Raw genomic sequence first — 15,480 nt, forward strand, 5'->3', positions numbered from 1 at the left:
AAAAAATCTCACGTACCCATGTACCAAAAATCAGAGACTAAGAACAAAAATCCAATTAAAAAATCTTGCTCTAGAGAACACAAAAAAAATGTAAAATCGTTTTGCAATGAAATGAGAGCAGCTTATAATCATCATATTTTAGTGTTTAGAGCAAGTAACACCAATCCAAGGAAAACAATCTGTTGTTTCTAAAAAAAAAAAAAACAACCAGCCCCATATTCATAAACCAAAAAAAAAAAAAAAATTGCAAAAAAAAATCTAACCTTCAAGAACAAAAATAAATCATCATATTTTAGTGTTTAGAGCAAGTAACACCAATCCAAGGAAAACAATATGTTGTTTCTAAAAAAAAAAAAAAAACAACCAGCCCCATATTCATAAACCAAAAAAAAAAAAAAAAAAAAATTGCAGAAAAAAATCTAACCTTCAAGAACAAAAATAAATCATCATATTTTAGCACTAATCCAAGGAAAACAATCTGATGTTTCTAAAAAAAAACAACCAGCCCCATATTCATAAACCAAAAAAAAAAAAAAAAATTGCAGAAAAAAAATCTAACCTTCAAGAACAAAAATAAATCATCATATTTTAGTGTTTAGAGCAAGTAACACCAATCCAAGGAAAACAATCTGTTGTTTCTAAAAAATAAAACAACCAGCCCCATATTCATAAACCAAAAAAAAAAAAATTGCAGAAAAAAAAAAAAAATCTAACCTTCAAGAACAAAATAAATCATCATATTTTAGTGTTTAGAGCAAGTAACACCAATCCAAGGAAAACAATCTGTTGTTTCTTAAAAAAAAAAACCAACCAGCCCCATATTTTCATAAACCAAAAAAAAAAAAAAATTGCAGAAAAAAAATCTAACCTTCAAGAACAAAAATAAATCATCATATTTTAGCACTAATCCAAGGAAAACAATATGTTGTTTCTAAAAAAAAACAACCAGCCCCATATTCATAAACCAAAAAAAAAAAAAAAAAATTGCAGAAAAAAAAATCTAACCTTCAAAAACAAAAATAAATCATCATATTTTAGTGTTTAGAGCAAGTAACACCAATCCAAGGAAAACAATCTGTTGTTTCTAAAAAATAAAACAACCAGCCCCATATTCATAAACCAAAAAAAAAAAATTGCAGAAAAAAAAAATCTAACCTTCAAGAACAAAATAAATCATCATATTTTAGTGTTTAGAGCAAGTAACACCAATCCAAGGAAAACAATCTGTTGTTTCTTAAAAAAAAAAACCAACCAGCCCCATATTTTCATAAACCAAAAAAAAAAAAAAATTGCAGAAAAAAAATCTAACCTTCAAGAACAAAAATAAATCATCATATTTTAGCACCAATCCAAGGAAAACAATCTGTTGTTTCTAAAAAAAAACAACCAGCCCCATATTCATAAACCAAAAAAAAATTGCAGAAAAAAAATCTAACCTTCAAGAACAAAAATAAATCACAAGCATCAATAACTTCAAAAACCCATGAATAATAAGTCAGAGAGAGACGGACCGTAGAGAAAAAGGGGAGAGAGACGGTGTCGGTTGGCCCGTTAGTGGGCGTCGCCGGATTTCGAGCTGGTGCCGTGGGTGGGCATCGCCGGTGCGTTCGGTGAGGAAGTGGTTGGTGGTGGGTGGTGCTTTTTTGGACTGTGGGCGTGGCCTGTGTCAATGGGCGTCGCCGGATTGGAGGGGGAGACAGAGCAGCAGCAGCAGCAGCGTTTTTGAAAATTTTAGGGCATTTGGGGGAAGAAATGGGGGGAAAGGGGAAAGCTCACGCGTGCAGTGATTTTTTTTTCTGCATTTTTTTTTTTTTTTAATATATAAATATATAATATATTATATTTTTATGCCACGTAGGACGAGAGTCGGACGAGCGTCTGACTCTCATCCTACGGATAGACGAGCTCATCCACAACACAAAAACTTTAAGCTCTTTTAGCCGCCGGGAAATGCTGGATGGGGGACACTCATCCGTCCCCCATCACCCATATATAATAAAAAAATAAATTTTTATTAAAAAAGTTGGCTTTGATGGGACATCAAATCCAACTTTTTAATAAAAAATTATTTTTTTATAATAAAATGCTCACAGGGGATGGATGAGCGTCCCCTGTGTAGCAAGTCTCTTTAGCCGCCACCCTTAGCCTCCCACTGCCTCTTTATGCAACAACAACTTGGGGCCGCTGCTCAGCAGCCATGGCGACACACAGGGATCACCGTTCACCCAGACCTCGGGCGGCCCGCAAGGGCCGCCAGTCACAGTGACGGGGAGAGGCTGCGGGAGGCGACCTCTCCTTGCTGGCAATGATGCCGCTGTGCCCATCGGCGTCTCCGGATGGCGTCTGTGACAGGGAGAGAGGAGCAAGCTGCCCACAAGGGAGGAGCACTGTTATTTCGTAGTGGATCAATGGGTTTCACAGCAAAATACGTTTTCATGCTTTTCACAAGGCAAAATGGTATTCAAAATCAATAACAGTGGTTCACATATGCGCAACTGACCAACAATCTCTTAGAGGAGCTCGTCTAAAAGAGCTTAAAGTTTTTGTGTTGTGGATGCTTTCGCCGCATGAGGATGCACGGGATGAACAGGGGCGGTGGTGTGGGGCTTAGGGTTTCAATGGGTCAAAAGTTAAGGTTTTCGGATCTAAAGGTTTGGGCCACTGGGTAGGGTTTTTAACCCAAGCCCGATCCAGCATCTTAAAAAAAACAAAAAACTGGGTTATGAAGTGGGCTGACCCGCTTGGGCCGGTCCAATATAGTAGCTCGACCCAATCAAGAGACATGACCCAATACAGAGACCCGACTTGGTTGGGCCAGCCCAATACAGTAGCCCGCCTAATATAAAGGGTTGACACAGTAACTGGGCATATGTTGGGATTAGAACTTTGGACCTTGAAGCCCATAAGTGCCAGACCCTTAACCCATTAAGCTATGCTTTGTTTTATGCTTTAATGTTAAAGTTTTATTCCTTTTATAATTTATATTGTTCAGTATTAATTATTTTAATGCATAAACTTTGGAATTTTTTTTTTTTTTTTTTTTTTTTTTTTTTTTTTATGATTTATATTGTTTAATATAAATTGTTGCATGATGCGTGGACCTAAGAATAATTAACAATACAATATATGTTGGTGTATATTTATAGTACTATTCAAGAATACAATGTAAATGAAAGTTTTGTTTAAGGAAAGTCTTGGGATTTAAGAGTGTCCTTGTGAACCCCACGCTTTCTTGGAAACCCACCTGATTGTACCTTGAAGAATACTGTTTACTCCATTTTCATATTGGTTTGTTTTATTCCTGTGGCTATTTTTGTAAAGACCAAGAAAATAAATAAGAAGTTTAGCAATTAATAAATTGTAGCTATTAAATATATAGGACTAATAATTATATTCTAGGTATTAATATTTGTATTATGAAAATATAGTGAATTTAAGATAAAATAATGGAATTAGAATAATAAAATACTGTTAATGGGTCATTAAAAAATAATAATAAATAATTAATCTCATTAGTAAAATGTAGTTTGAATAAATGTGGGGTCAAATAGTAATTATTAAAAGATAGAATTTTATAATAGTGGGGGTCCTGATGTAATAATAAAACTTGGGGCATTTAAATAAAATGGGAATCTCCCCTTGACACGTGTCAGCACACGGTTGGCTAGGAGAAGATAACATTATCTTCTCCTCTACCCTAGGGCTGATCAAATACCCGTAAACCCGCCCTAACCCGCATGCCCCGCCTCTAAAATCTCGGGTTTTAGTTGATTTTTTGCAGGTACGGGTCCAAAAATGATATACCCATGTGGGGCGGGTCGAGTTGTGGGTTGGGGTTTTTAAAAACCCCGGGGACCCGCCCCGCACAATTAAAAAACAAAAAAAAAATATAAAAAAAAAAAATAAATAAAAACCCTAGCAAACTAGCAGTGTTGCGCCCCCCCCCCCCCCCCCCCCTTTCACATTTTTTCCTTTCTTTTCTTCCTAAACTCTAGCGCCGCACCCCTTCGCATCTTCTTCTTCTTCTTCTTCTTCTTCAAGATTTCCTGCTGAATCTTGCGTGTTGCGTCTGCTCCATGGCCATGCCCACCCCTTCGCATCTTCTTCTTCTTCTTCAAGATTTCCTGCTGAATCCTGCGTGTTGCGTCTGCTCCACGCCCACGCCCACGTGAAAGGTACTTTCTCTCGGTCTCTTCTTTTCTTCTTCTCTTCTTATGATCCACTTATTTTTATTCGTACTTATTTATTGTTTGGTTCTTGGGAAAATTTGTGAAAAAGAAAATGTGGAAGAAATACCTGCGGGGATCCCCGCATACCCGCGGATCCCCGCCCCGTGCATTCCCTCCCCACCCCCAACCGCCCCTCACGGTTGTAAGGCGTTTTTGGAGGGGTGCGGGTTCACTTTAAGGAACCCACACCCCTGCAGGGCGGGGCCAAAAAAGGTCATCCCCTCCCCCCCACCCCATGCTCAGCCCTACTCTACCCCACACACTGACACGTGTCAATCTCTCATTTTTTCTCTTTCTTCTCCTTCTTTTCTTTCTTCCTCTCTTCCCTTGGTCGCACGTTCCCTTTCTTCTCTTTTCCTTTTCTTTTTATTTTCTTCTTCCTCTCTTCTCCTCTATTCCACACGCTGCCATCCTCTTCCCATTTTCTCCTTCACCTCGTCATACACACGAGAGAGAGAGAGAGAGAGCCATTGAATGGAGAGCACCGGAGAGATCAAGCACAAGAGAGATCCGGCCATGTGAAGAAGGAAAATAATTTGGTAAATCCCTAACCCTTTCCTTGTATTTTCGGATTACCCATTGATCTTAGACATAGAAAATTGTATGGATTGTGATGGCTTTGTACGGTTCCGAATTTAGGGCTTTGATTGGATTTGGTTTGGGTTTTGAGTTTCATGTGTACCGGTTGGTAATCACCTAATGGGTGTGAGTTAAAGTTTGATTTTAGCTTGATTTTTTTGGTAGTGTTAGCTTGTGTTTAATGTCCTAAAATAAGTTGGAGTTTTGGTTGGTTCCCATGGTGGATGAACCGAATGGAAGTTTAGAGTTTCTAGATTTGTTTTTCGATAGGGAAACTAAATAGTTTCCAATTGGGATTTGGGTATGTGTTTTCTGTTTAGATGATTTTTTATGAATGGGTTGCGTGATTCTAGGATGCGGTTGGCCGAATCAATGGGTTTTTTAAGCTCGAATTTATTTTCATTCTTTGGTTGCTGATTTTTAGAATTGGGTTCATTTGGCTATGGATTATGTTTCATGAGTTTAGATTTAGTGTATGAGTTGATTTTAATATTGAAGGATGAATTGTTAATGGTTGGTTGGACTGATTTGGTGATTGGTGTTCTTGAAGTTTGAGTTTGTGGGGATTGTGGAAGAGTTCCTAAGTGAATGGTCATATGATATTGTGTTAGATTGTGGATAGTTGTTTGTGTGTTGGCTAATTAGAGATGTTTAGGTGAGAAGAATATGGTTTTGGAATTGAATCTTTCAGTTCTTTTGCTATATGTTCATGGTCATTTAAAGAAAGTCCATTGGCTAGTCTTGATGTTGAAATTAATGTGTTTAGATCTCTTTTGTGTAAATGAAAAATGTGAATCCGTATATGTACAAGGGTTGAATTAAGATCAAGATAATGGGTAATAATGATAAACAAATGAATATAATACATTAGTATAAAGAAAGAACAAATCAATGAATAGATAAAGCGGGTAAATAAATAGACCGTAGGACTTTAGTCTAATATAATTAAGGTATATAATAAAGTGTAATAAGGGAATAAGTAGATAAAATAAGTAAATAACTTGATGTAAAAGAAATATAAGAATTGATAATTGAGTTAGTCAAATAAATATAGATAGTGAGTTAGATATTGAAATGTTAACATAACTAATATTGAGGTAGAATTTCTAGGAGATATGAACTAATAACAATAGGTATAATACCTAGTTTAGAAGTCTATGCATATGCTTCAAGCTTTAATAAAATGATATGTTACAAGTAGAATTATTATCTAATCTAATATGAGTTATTAAATTAATATGTCAAATAAGGATTAAGTATTAAATGTATGGTTTAAAATGAAAACGTCGTAGAATCGTAAATAGTCTAAAATAACCTTAAGACAACAAATATAAATTAGTAATATTAAGGAAATATAAATGGGCTTTAAATCCACTTAGAGTAGTAATTAAAAGTACTTAAGTGTTTTATTGAATTAGGCTTAAGCTTAATAAGCATTTGATATATATATGTATGTATACATATATGGACCAAGTGTACTTAGTTAGCTTAAGTGGATAAACAAACCATAAGGCTTAACGTTTAATAATGATAATAAGATAAATTGGTACCCAATTTACCTATTCATCACTACAAAAATTCTTGATTTTAGTAACCTGGGTTTACTAACGTGTAAAAGCCTTTTGCACGTTAGTAAACTATAGTAATGTGAAATCAGTGGCGTGATTTTCAAGTTCTTAGTCCCTCAGTTAGTAATATCATTTTAGTAACGTCTAAATGAACATTACGTTACTGAATATGTGACGAGTGACGACCCATTTTTTTTTTTTTTTTTTTTATATACAAATCATTTGCTTAATCATTAATCTCTTAGAATACAAATGGATCCTCACAGTGGCACGACGATGTGTCGCAAAGCCAAATCAGAGTACAACATCTAACTACTACGCAGCGAAAAATATAAACTTAATAGCGGAAATCACATCTTAAATATCTATCATAAATTAATAACAACAAGAGCCATTTAACATCTATGTGTTTAAGTTTTTTCTCAATATAAATACATAACAGAAATGGCTTTATACAATAACAAGTGACACATGCGTCACAAGCCATCAACAAAACTCATAAAATAGAGGACGCCCATGGTCCCGCAATTACGACCGTCATGGCGAGCTTCAGTCATAATATCTCACGTGAATTTCTATAACACCATCACTACGACCGGAGTACTTGCAACCAGAGGAACATCATCTGGCTGCATTGGACTCTGGACTTGAACATCCCTTCGGATTCTAGTCACTTTGACTCTACATTGGAGAATCAATTGAAGTCTCCAATCCGAACACTATCCTTATGAAGACCCATGGCCGAAAATCCATTTCTCCTCTTCTTCTTCTCTTCTTTAGACGTCTCTCTCTGCATCTCTCTCAGTTTCGATCTCTCTCTCAATTTCGATCTCTCCCACTCAACGTGTGTGTGTGTGTGTGTGATGAAGGGTGGAGGAAGAGAGAAATGGGGAGGGCTATTACGTGTTGTGCGTGAGAGAGAGAGAGAGGAAGAAATGAAAGGAAAAGGAAAAGGAAATGAAAGAGCGTCATGTGTGTGGGGGAAGATAAATGTGTGGTGTGCTGGAAATGTAAGATGATAAGGTGAGAATGTGTGTTTACAAAAGTGCCCTTCTAGCATAAATGAGAAAGAAAGAAGGATGGGCCTTAAATATTTAACCTTCATTTGGGCCTATTGTAATACCCCAGATTTTTTTTAAAAAAATTTTATTAATTGGTTTTGAAAAAAAAAAAAAAAAAAAAAAAAAAAAAAAAGAAGAAAAAGAAAAAGAAGAAGAACTTGCACGGCAAGTTGTTATTTTCTCTTAAATATCTTCTTTTCTCTTATTTCTTTTCTAAGTCTTCTTCCTTCTTCCCTTATTATTTCTTCTTTCTTCTTCTTCAATTTTTTTTTCTTCTTCTGTTCTTCTACTTCACGCTGGAGCAGACCCACCGAGTGAGAGAGTGACATCGAGAGATTGAGGGAGAGAGAGAGATTGGGGAGAGAGAGAGCAAAGACGAGATGAGACAGAGGCAGAGAGGGAGAGGTTGAGATCGGGAGAGAGGGAAACAGAGATGGAAACTGAACCCAGAAACCAGGGGACGCCGGCGACTCGATTTTCGGCCGATGCTACCGGTGGGTCGACTCTGGTGGTTCCTAGGACGTGGAACCTGACGAACCCAGGAGCTTGCGACCCGCCAAACCCGCAACCCGATCCTTTGAAGCTGTGAACCATTGAACCCGAGTGAGACCCGGTTCTCCATGACGGTTTTTCAGCGATGTCCGGCGGTCCCTGTAGCGGTTTCTGGTGAACCGTTACCCGTGTGCAGCAACCCAGGCGAACCCCGAAGCCCCGTGACCCAGAACCCGACCCCGTGACCCGAAGACCCGAGAGGAAGACCCGGTTCTTCTTGTGCATTTCCGGCGAATTTCCGGCGACTACCAGCAGCTTTTCGGGTGGATTTCTGATTAAATCCTCAAGGTATAAAAACCATATGATTTAGCTTGGGTATTCTAATTTGTGATTATTTTTGGACTTAGGGTTTGGTTGGATTATGTTTGATAATTTGGGGGTTTTCTATGGATTGATTAGGGGATTTTATTGATTAATGATGGGGTATTGTTGGATGTGTTGTGTTCCTGTTCCGGCTGGTTGTGTGTCGGCAGTGGCTATGGTTAATCGAAATTGGATGTTGGATGTTCTATTGATTCGGTTAGTAGAGATATGTGTTTTGTGATGAAGGTTTTTACTAGCTGTTTTGGTGTCTATTTCAATTATAATATATTTGAGAGATAGGTGTTGGTATTTGGGTTGTTCTAACTAAATCAATTGATGAGTTTTATTGTTGGTTGATTTAATACTTAAATTGAGGATTAATGGCTTTTAAAGAGACTGCTAGTTTGAGTTGGTTAATTTGATCAGTGATGAATTTTAAAGAATAGATTTTCTATGTTGACCATATGGTGTTTTGGAGATTTGTTTTAGGTTCTTTCAATTAGATAGGTATTGGAATGTTATTAGGAGGTATTGGCTAGATATTTATGTGTGATATATATTGTGTTAATTTGGAATGGGTTAAATTTAGTCATAATGGATTGCTAACTGAATTTAAGACTCTAGGTGGCTTTTGTTGTTGATCAATTATGATATGAAGTATTATTGGGATTAGTGTAAGTACTGTGATGGAGTTTCTGTAATGTTAGTTTAGAGAAATCATTGTAATTTTGGAGTTCCTATTTTTGGATTACTGTTCAGGTTTTGGCAGAGTATATGAGAGTTGGCTGTTTGGTGTTTTGGCTAAGCCGTGAGTATGGATTGATTTTGGGTGGATTCTTTTTATGAGTTCGGTTTAATATTGGTTGGTTTGAATTATGGAGTCTTGGACTATGAATTTGATAATTTAAGAAAGTTCATTTTTGGGGATTTATGTGAATAGGCCAAATGATTTCTTGCTTCTTATATATTGGAATTGCTAACTATTGAGGATTTAGTTCACTAAGGTAGTGATGTTAGTTAGATTACTCTGATTTTCAAGAAAAGTCATAAGCTATAATTTCAGATATCTGTGGTAATTTGGGTAGAGATTTTGTATTAATAGAAAGTATCTGAATAATTATGATTATGCAGTACGTAGGATGTTATATAGGATATTTCGAATTTTAGAATATTCTTCTAAGTTTTTCCTTCAATTTATTTAGGTAAAAGCTCGACTCCGAGGCTAACGGCTAGTCCAGGTAAGGGGATACAACACCGAAAAACCCCCAACAAGATTTTATTACAAATCTTTTGAAAAAGTGTTGGGGAATTTTACAAAGTGTTGCTCATGTGATTTTAATGCCAAGCTTTGTTACTCATATGATATTGTTTAAGAATTTTGAGCATAAATCATAGTTATGGTTAAGAGCATTTTTTTTAAGAATTATGATTTATGCATAATTATAGTTAAGATTAAGAGCATTTCAAAAATTATGAATTATGCATACTCACAGATATGATCAAAAGCATTTCAAAGTTATGAATTATGTATACTTACAATGATGAAAAGAGAGCATTTGAAAGTTATGACTATAGAGCATTCTAAAGAATATGACTCTATTCATAAATACAGTATTGAAAGAAAAGAGAATCTAAGTTAAATTCTGCACATGACTACAGTTATGAAAGCGGCTCTTACAGTTTTGAAATAAAGTTTACAGTTATAACAGAGCCTACAGTATTACAGAAAACGTTCATGTGCAGTAACTGTTTAACCCTGAGGCACTACTACAGTTAGATTCGGTACCATATAGGGCAGCATGTCAAGCATACCAAAATACGGTGTGTGCTACCGGCCGGGGTTGGCCTTCAACCTAGGGAAGATCCCCAACCCGGCGACTCTTCTCTGTGACGACAGGCTGAGTCTATAGGTCCTTTGGACAAAGCCAACGTGCGCCGCTCACGGGAACTGGCGGTGTAGAGTCTATAAAGGGATAAACCACAGATGAAGGTTTAAAGAGAAAACTGATAAAAAGAATTCATTGAATCATTAGAAAATCTGATTAATAGTTCATCTTGTTAATCTGCATAAACTGTCCTTATACCATTATTCATATTCTTCACAATTCTAATTAATTGTTCATATGCTATGTCACCTGTTCTAAAACAATACTTTTCATTTTATGAATCATGCTTTAATATGTGTTTTCTTATAAAACATAAACAACCTAGCATAACAATTCTCAGACAATTTTCATAACTTGAATCCCCAACTTATATTCAGTCTAAAATCACATATAATATCCATACTTTTAAACACCATTGTAATTTTTAACATACTCAAAAACACTTAATTCATCTAAAATAAATTAAAATCAACATACTATTGGTTTAGATTATAAATCAATTTACATTATGCAATTCATCATATGTGAAATTAATTCTTATCAGTGAGTTGAATAAATCTGTCATTATGCATGACTAAAGATTATGGCATAAAGGTTTATAACATGTTTTATTCCCCTGGTGTTGTATTTTCCTTACTGAGTTATCGAACTCACCCCTTTTTCCTCCACCCCTTTCCAAATGACAACAGTAAGACGAAGTCTTTTCCTTGTAAGGGCGTAGACCTCACTGAGAGCGATAGTTCGTGATGAACCGGCCAAACCCTAGTTGCATAGTATGTTTGTTTTATTGGAGTTCAGGACCTTGTAAATGATCATTAATAGAAAGGTATAAAAATAAGATGTTTAAATTTATATGTTGTAAATGCACGCTTCCATTTATATGATTTTAGTACTCAAACTCACGTTTCCCTTATATCCCAAAACGGGGGCGTGACACCTATTAAGTTCACTTTTATTCCTACTACTTGGGCTACCATTTATAAGTCACACAAGCGCATGATAAAATAATAAAATCTATTTGCTTAACCTTAGTTCATTAACCCATTAAATAATTTCTTTACCTTTGTCTCTTCACCTTTCTTAATTAAATCCTTAAGTGTGATTTCACCACACTAAACCTATTATTATTATTTATTATTCTAACTCTGTTATATTTTATTTCTAGAATATAAACATTATCAATTAGAATATAATTATTAGTCTAGTCTATTTAATAAATATAATTTATTAATTATTAAACTCCCCACTTATTTTCTTGCTCTTTATAGAATAGTAACCCAGAAAAAATTGCACGTTACTATATTTACTAACGTGCAAATGAGATGCCAGTAAACATAGTAACGTGATAATTCACGTTGCACGTTACTGAGTTCAATAATGTGATATTTATCATGTTACTAATTTTAGTAACGTTCAACACTTTTACACGTTACTAAAATTAATTAATAAAATTTTTTTAAAAAAAATCAGAACGTTACTAATGTTTGTAAAAATAAAAATAAAAATAATTATTTTTAGTAACGTGTATTCACACATTACTAAAATTATGTAAAAAAATTAAAAAAAAATGCAAAAAAAGAAAAAGAAAAGAAAAGGTTTTAGATACTCTGGAGGTAACCGGCAGGAGACCATCAGCTTGGCAATACTCCGGAGGTCAATCTCGCCGACGAGACCAAATCCTCCTCGCTCAGATGGTCATCGTTCGAGGTCGTCGAGCTCTGCAAATTTTAACAACAATACAGCCAAGAATCCCTCTCAAAATTTTTTTTTTTTTTTTAAAAAAAAAAAAAAAAATACAGCCAAGAATCATCAGCAACTCAACACATCTGATCAGCTAAACACCCAAACAAGATAGCATACCCATAACTGACCAAAATACAACATCACCCCTAGAATATCCACAAACAAAGGACACAGCCGACTAATACCCACACATGGTCTAGCAAAAATCAATCAACAGAACCACTAATCAAAATATCATCAATAATAATCTAACATCAATTAGCAATCTTAACCACAAGTAAATTGAAGAAACTATTTAAAATGACCCTATCAAAAGTTCCTCAGAAATCATCGAAAAACATCACGATCGGCAACCCATTGCCCAGTCGCTGGAAATCGCTTCTAATCATCGAAATTTGATTGTCGGCATGCATCGACCGTTCTCTGGCTTTCGGGTCTCATGAATCTTGTGTCATTTCTGGTCCACGGGCCCGCCGGAGTTCGCACCACAGCTTTGTTGGCAACGGCCACCGGAGACCCATGGAGGATCGGGCCTCCACTTGGTCTCTACATCTCTTTTCTCTAGTGAATTTCTCCCTCTCAAACTCTCGATTTCTCTCCCTCAACCGATCTCCCTTTCCTTCCGTCAATCTCTCACTCTCTCTGTCACTGTTTGAAGAGCCAAGAAAGAAGAATGGAGGAAATAAGAATGAAAGAAAAGGAATCGTATAAAAAAAAATTTTAAAAAAAAAATGAAAGAGAAGGAAGAATCTGGAAGAAAGCATAGAAGAAGAGGAAGGCAAGTGCAAGAGAAATAAGAATCAAAGAGAAGGAATCGTATAAAATATATATATATGAAAGAGAAGGAAGAATCTGGAAGAAAGTATAGAAGAAGAGGAAGGCAAGTGAGAGAGAGAGAGTGTCAGTGTGTGAGAGTGACGGAGGGCGAGAGATTTTCGTGCATTAATTGCACGAATTCGTGTCCCGCATGGATGGATGCAAAAAATTTGGGTAGTGGCGTGCGTGGGACACCAAATTTTGGTGTCCCGCGTGCACGTTCTCGCCCCCCAAATTTTTTTTTTTTTTTTAAGATGAGAGTTTTTATTTTTTTATTTGTTTTTTTTTGAAAAAAAAAAATTATATATATATTGGCTTCTTTAAAAATTTAAAGTTTTTTTTCGTTGTTTTTTTTTTAAAACTAAAAAAAATTGTTCTTTTTCTTTTTTTAATTTAATAGGAAACTGGTCTTTTCTGTTTATTTTGTATTTTTTTTTAATTCTTTTAATTCTTTTCATAATTTTTAGTGTTTTTTTTTTAAAAAAATATTTTTGTTTTTTAATTTTAATTTTTAATTTGTTTTTATTTAATTTTTTTGATTTGTTTTTAAAAAATAACTTTTTTAGTTTTTTTTTTTTCGAAAAATTGTTTTTTTTTTTTTTTTTTTTTAGTTTTTTAATTTTTAGTTTTTTTTTTTAATTTTAATTTTTTATTTAATTTTTATTTTTAAAAAAAGACTTAACTTGGAGGTGTTTTTTAAAAAGTTTTTCATTTGACACGTCACAGTCACTTTGATCGATCGGACATTCGATCGAACCTTCACTATGTCAAGTCTGGTCGATCGAACTCTATCACGATCTATCCGACTAATTAATGCACTATGATTGATCGGATGGTCTATCAATCTTATTGTTATTTCATGATCGATCAGACTACTACATTAGGATCAATCGGAGTTTTGATCGAACCTTCATTGTGTCGACTTTGATCGATCGAACTTTATCACGATCGATTAGCCTAGTTAACGCACTATGATCAATCAGATGGTCTATCGATCATATTGTTCTATCTTGATCGATCAGAGTACTGCACTAGGATCGATAGATCATCCTATCAATCGTGATAGATCAATAGGATCGATAGATCATCCGATTGATCGTGATAGATTATTAGGATCGATAGATCATCCGATCGATCGTGATAGATCATCCGATCGATCGTGATAGATCATCCGATCGATCGTGATAGATCAATAGAATCGATAGATCATCCGATTGATCATGATAGATTAATAGGATCGATAGATCATCCGATCGATCATGATCGATCAATAGAATCGATAGATCATCCAATCGATCGTGATAGATTAATAGGATCGATTGATCATAATCGATCAATAGGATCGACAGATCATTCGATCGATCAATAGGATCGATAGATCATCTGATCGATTGTGATAGATTATCGATCCTATCCAATCGATCGTGATAGATCAATAGGATCGATAGATCATCCGATCTATCGTGACAGATCAATAGGATCAATAGATCATCTGATCGATCAATATGATCGATAGATCATCCGATTAATCAAACTTGACACAGTTATCGGTTCGATCTAACGTGCGATCGATCATGACATGATCATAGGATCAACAGAATCATCCAATCGATCATAGTGTATTACTCAGATCGAAAAAACCAATTTTTCGGGGAAAAAAAAAAACTAAGAAACTAAAAAATTTATTTTTGAAAAACAAATTAAAAACATTAAAGAAAAATTAAAAAAAAATTAAAAAAATGAAAATTAAATAACGAAAAAGTTTTTTTTTTTTTTTTTTTTAAAAACAAACGAAAAAGAAAAACCAATTTGCTATTAAATTAAAAAAATGAAAAATAAAGTTATTTTAAAAAAAAAATAATAATAACAGAAAATTAAAAAAAGAATCCAATTTTTAGAAAAGAAACTAAAACAAAATAAAATTTATTTTTTAAAAACAAAATAAAAAATTAAATAAAAACGAAAAATTTATTTATTTATTTATTTTAGCAAAAAAAAAACTGAAAATTATGAAAACAATTTTAAAAAAACACAAACGAAAAAGAAAAAGTAAAACCAGTTTTCTATTAAATTAAAAAAAAATGAAAAACAACAATTTTTTTTTTTTAAAAACAATTTAAAAATTAAAAAATCTAATCTTTCAAGTTTTGTTTTTTATTCCCCCCTCCCCCGCCCCCCAAAAAAAGTTTGATGATTAAACTTTTTGTTTTTATTTTTAATTTTATTTTTGTTTGTTTTTAGAAACATCCTCTTCTCTTTCCTGGACATTCATTCTCCTACTTTAGTAACGTGCAACATTTTGCACGTTACTAATTCTTAAAAATTTTATATATATATATTTTAAAAATTATGTTGACATAATATTTAGTAAAGTGCAAACTTTTGCACGTTACTATTTGGTAACGTTCAAAATTTTTCACGTTACTAAATTAGTAACATGCAAAATTTGCATGTTACTAAATACTTTACTAATGCGCAAATTTTTAGCACGTCACTAATTTAGTAACGTGGAAAATTTTGCACGTTACTAGGAGCTCAATTTTTGTAGTGTATATAATTGGAACGTGTAAGTTTTCCACGTTACTGCTATAGTACGTGCATAATACACTGCGTTAGTATAATTTTGAATTTATAGATACTGTAAAAAAAAAACATTCGAAATATATATTAGTAACCTACAAAAGGTATCACGTTACTAAATAGTAATGTATAATGTTTTACATGTTACTATATTGTAACGTGG

The sequence above is a fragment of the Alnus glutinosa genome, chromosome 8, assembly GCF_958979055.1.
Source record: "Alnus glutinosa chromosome 8, dhAlnGlut1.1, whole genome shotgun sequence".
Lineage (NCBI taxonomy): Eukaryota > Viridiplantae > Streptophyta > Magnoliopsida > Fagales > Betulaceae > Alnus > Alnus glutinosa.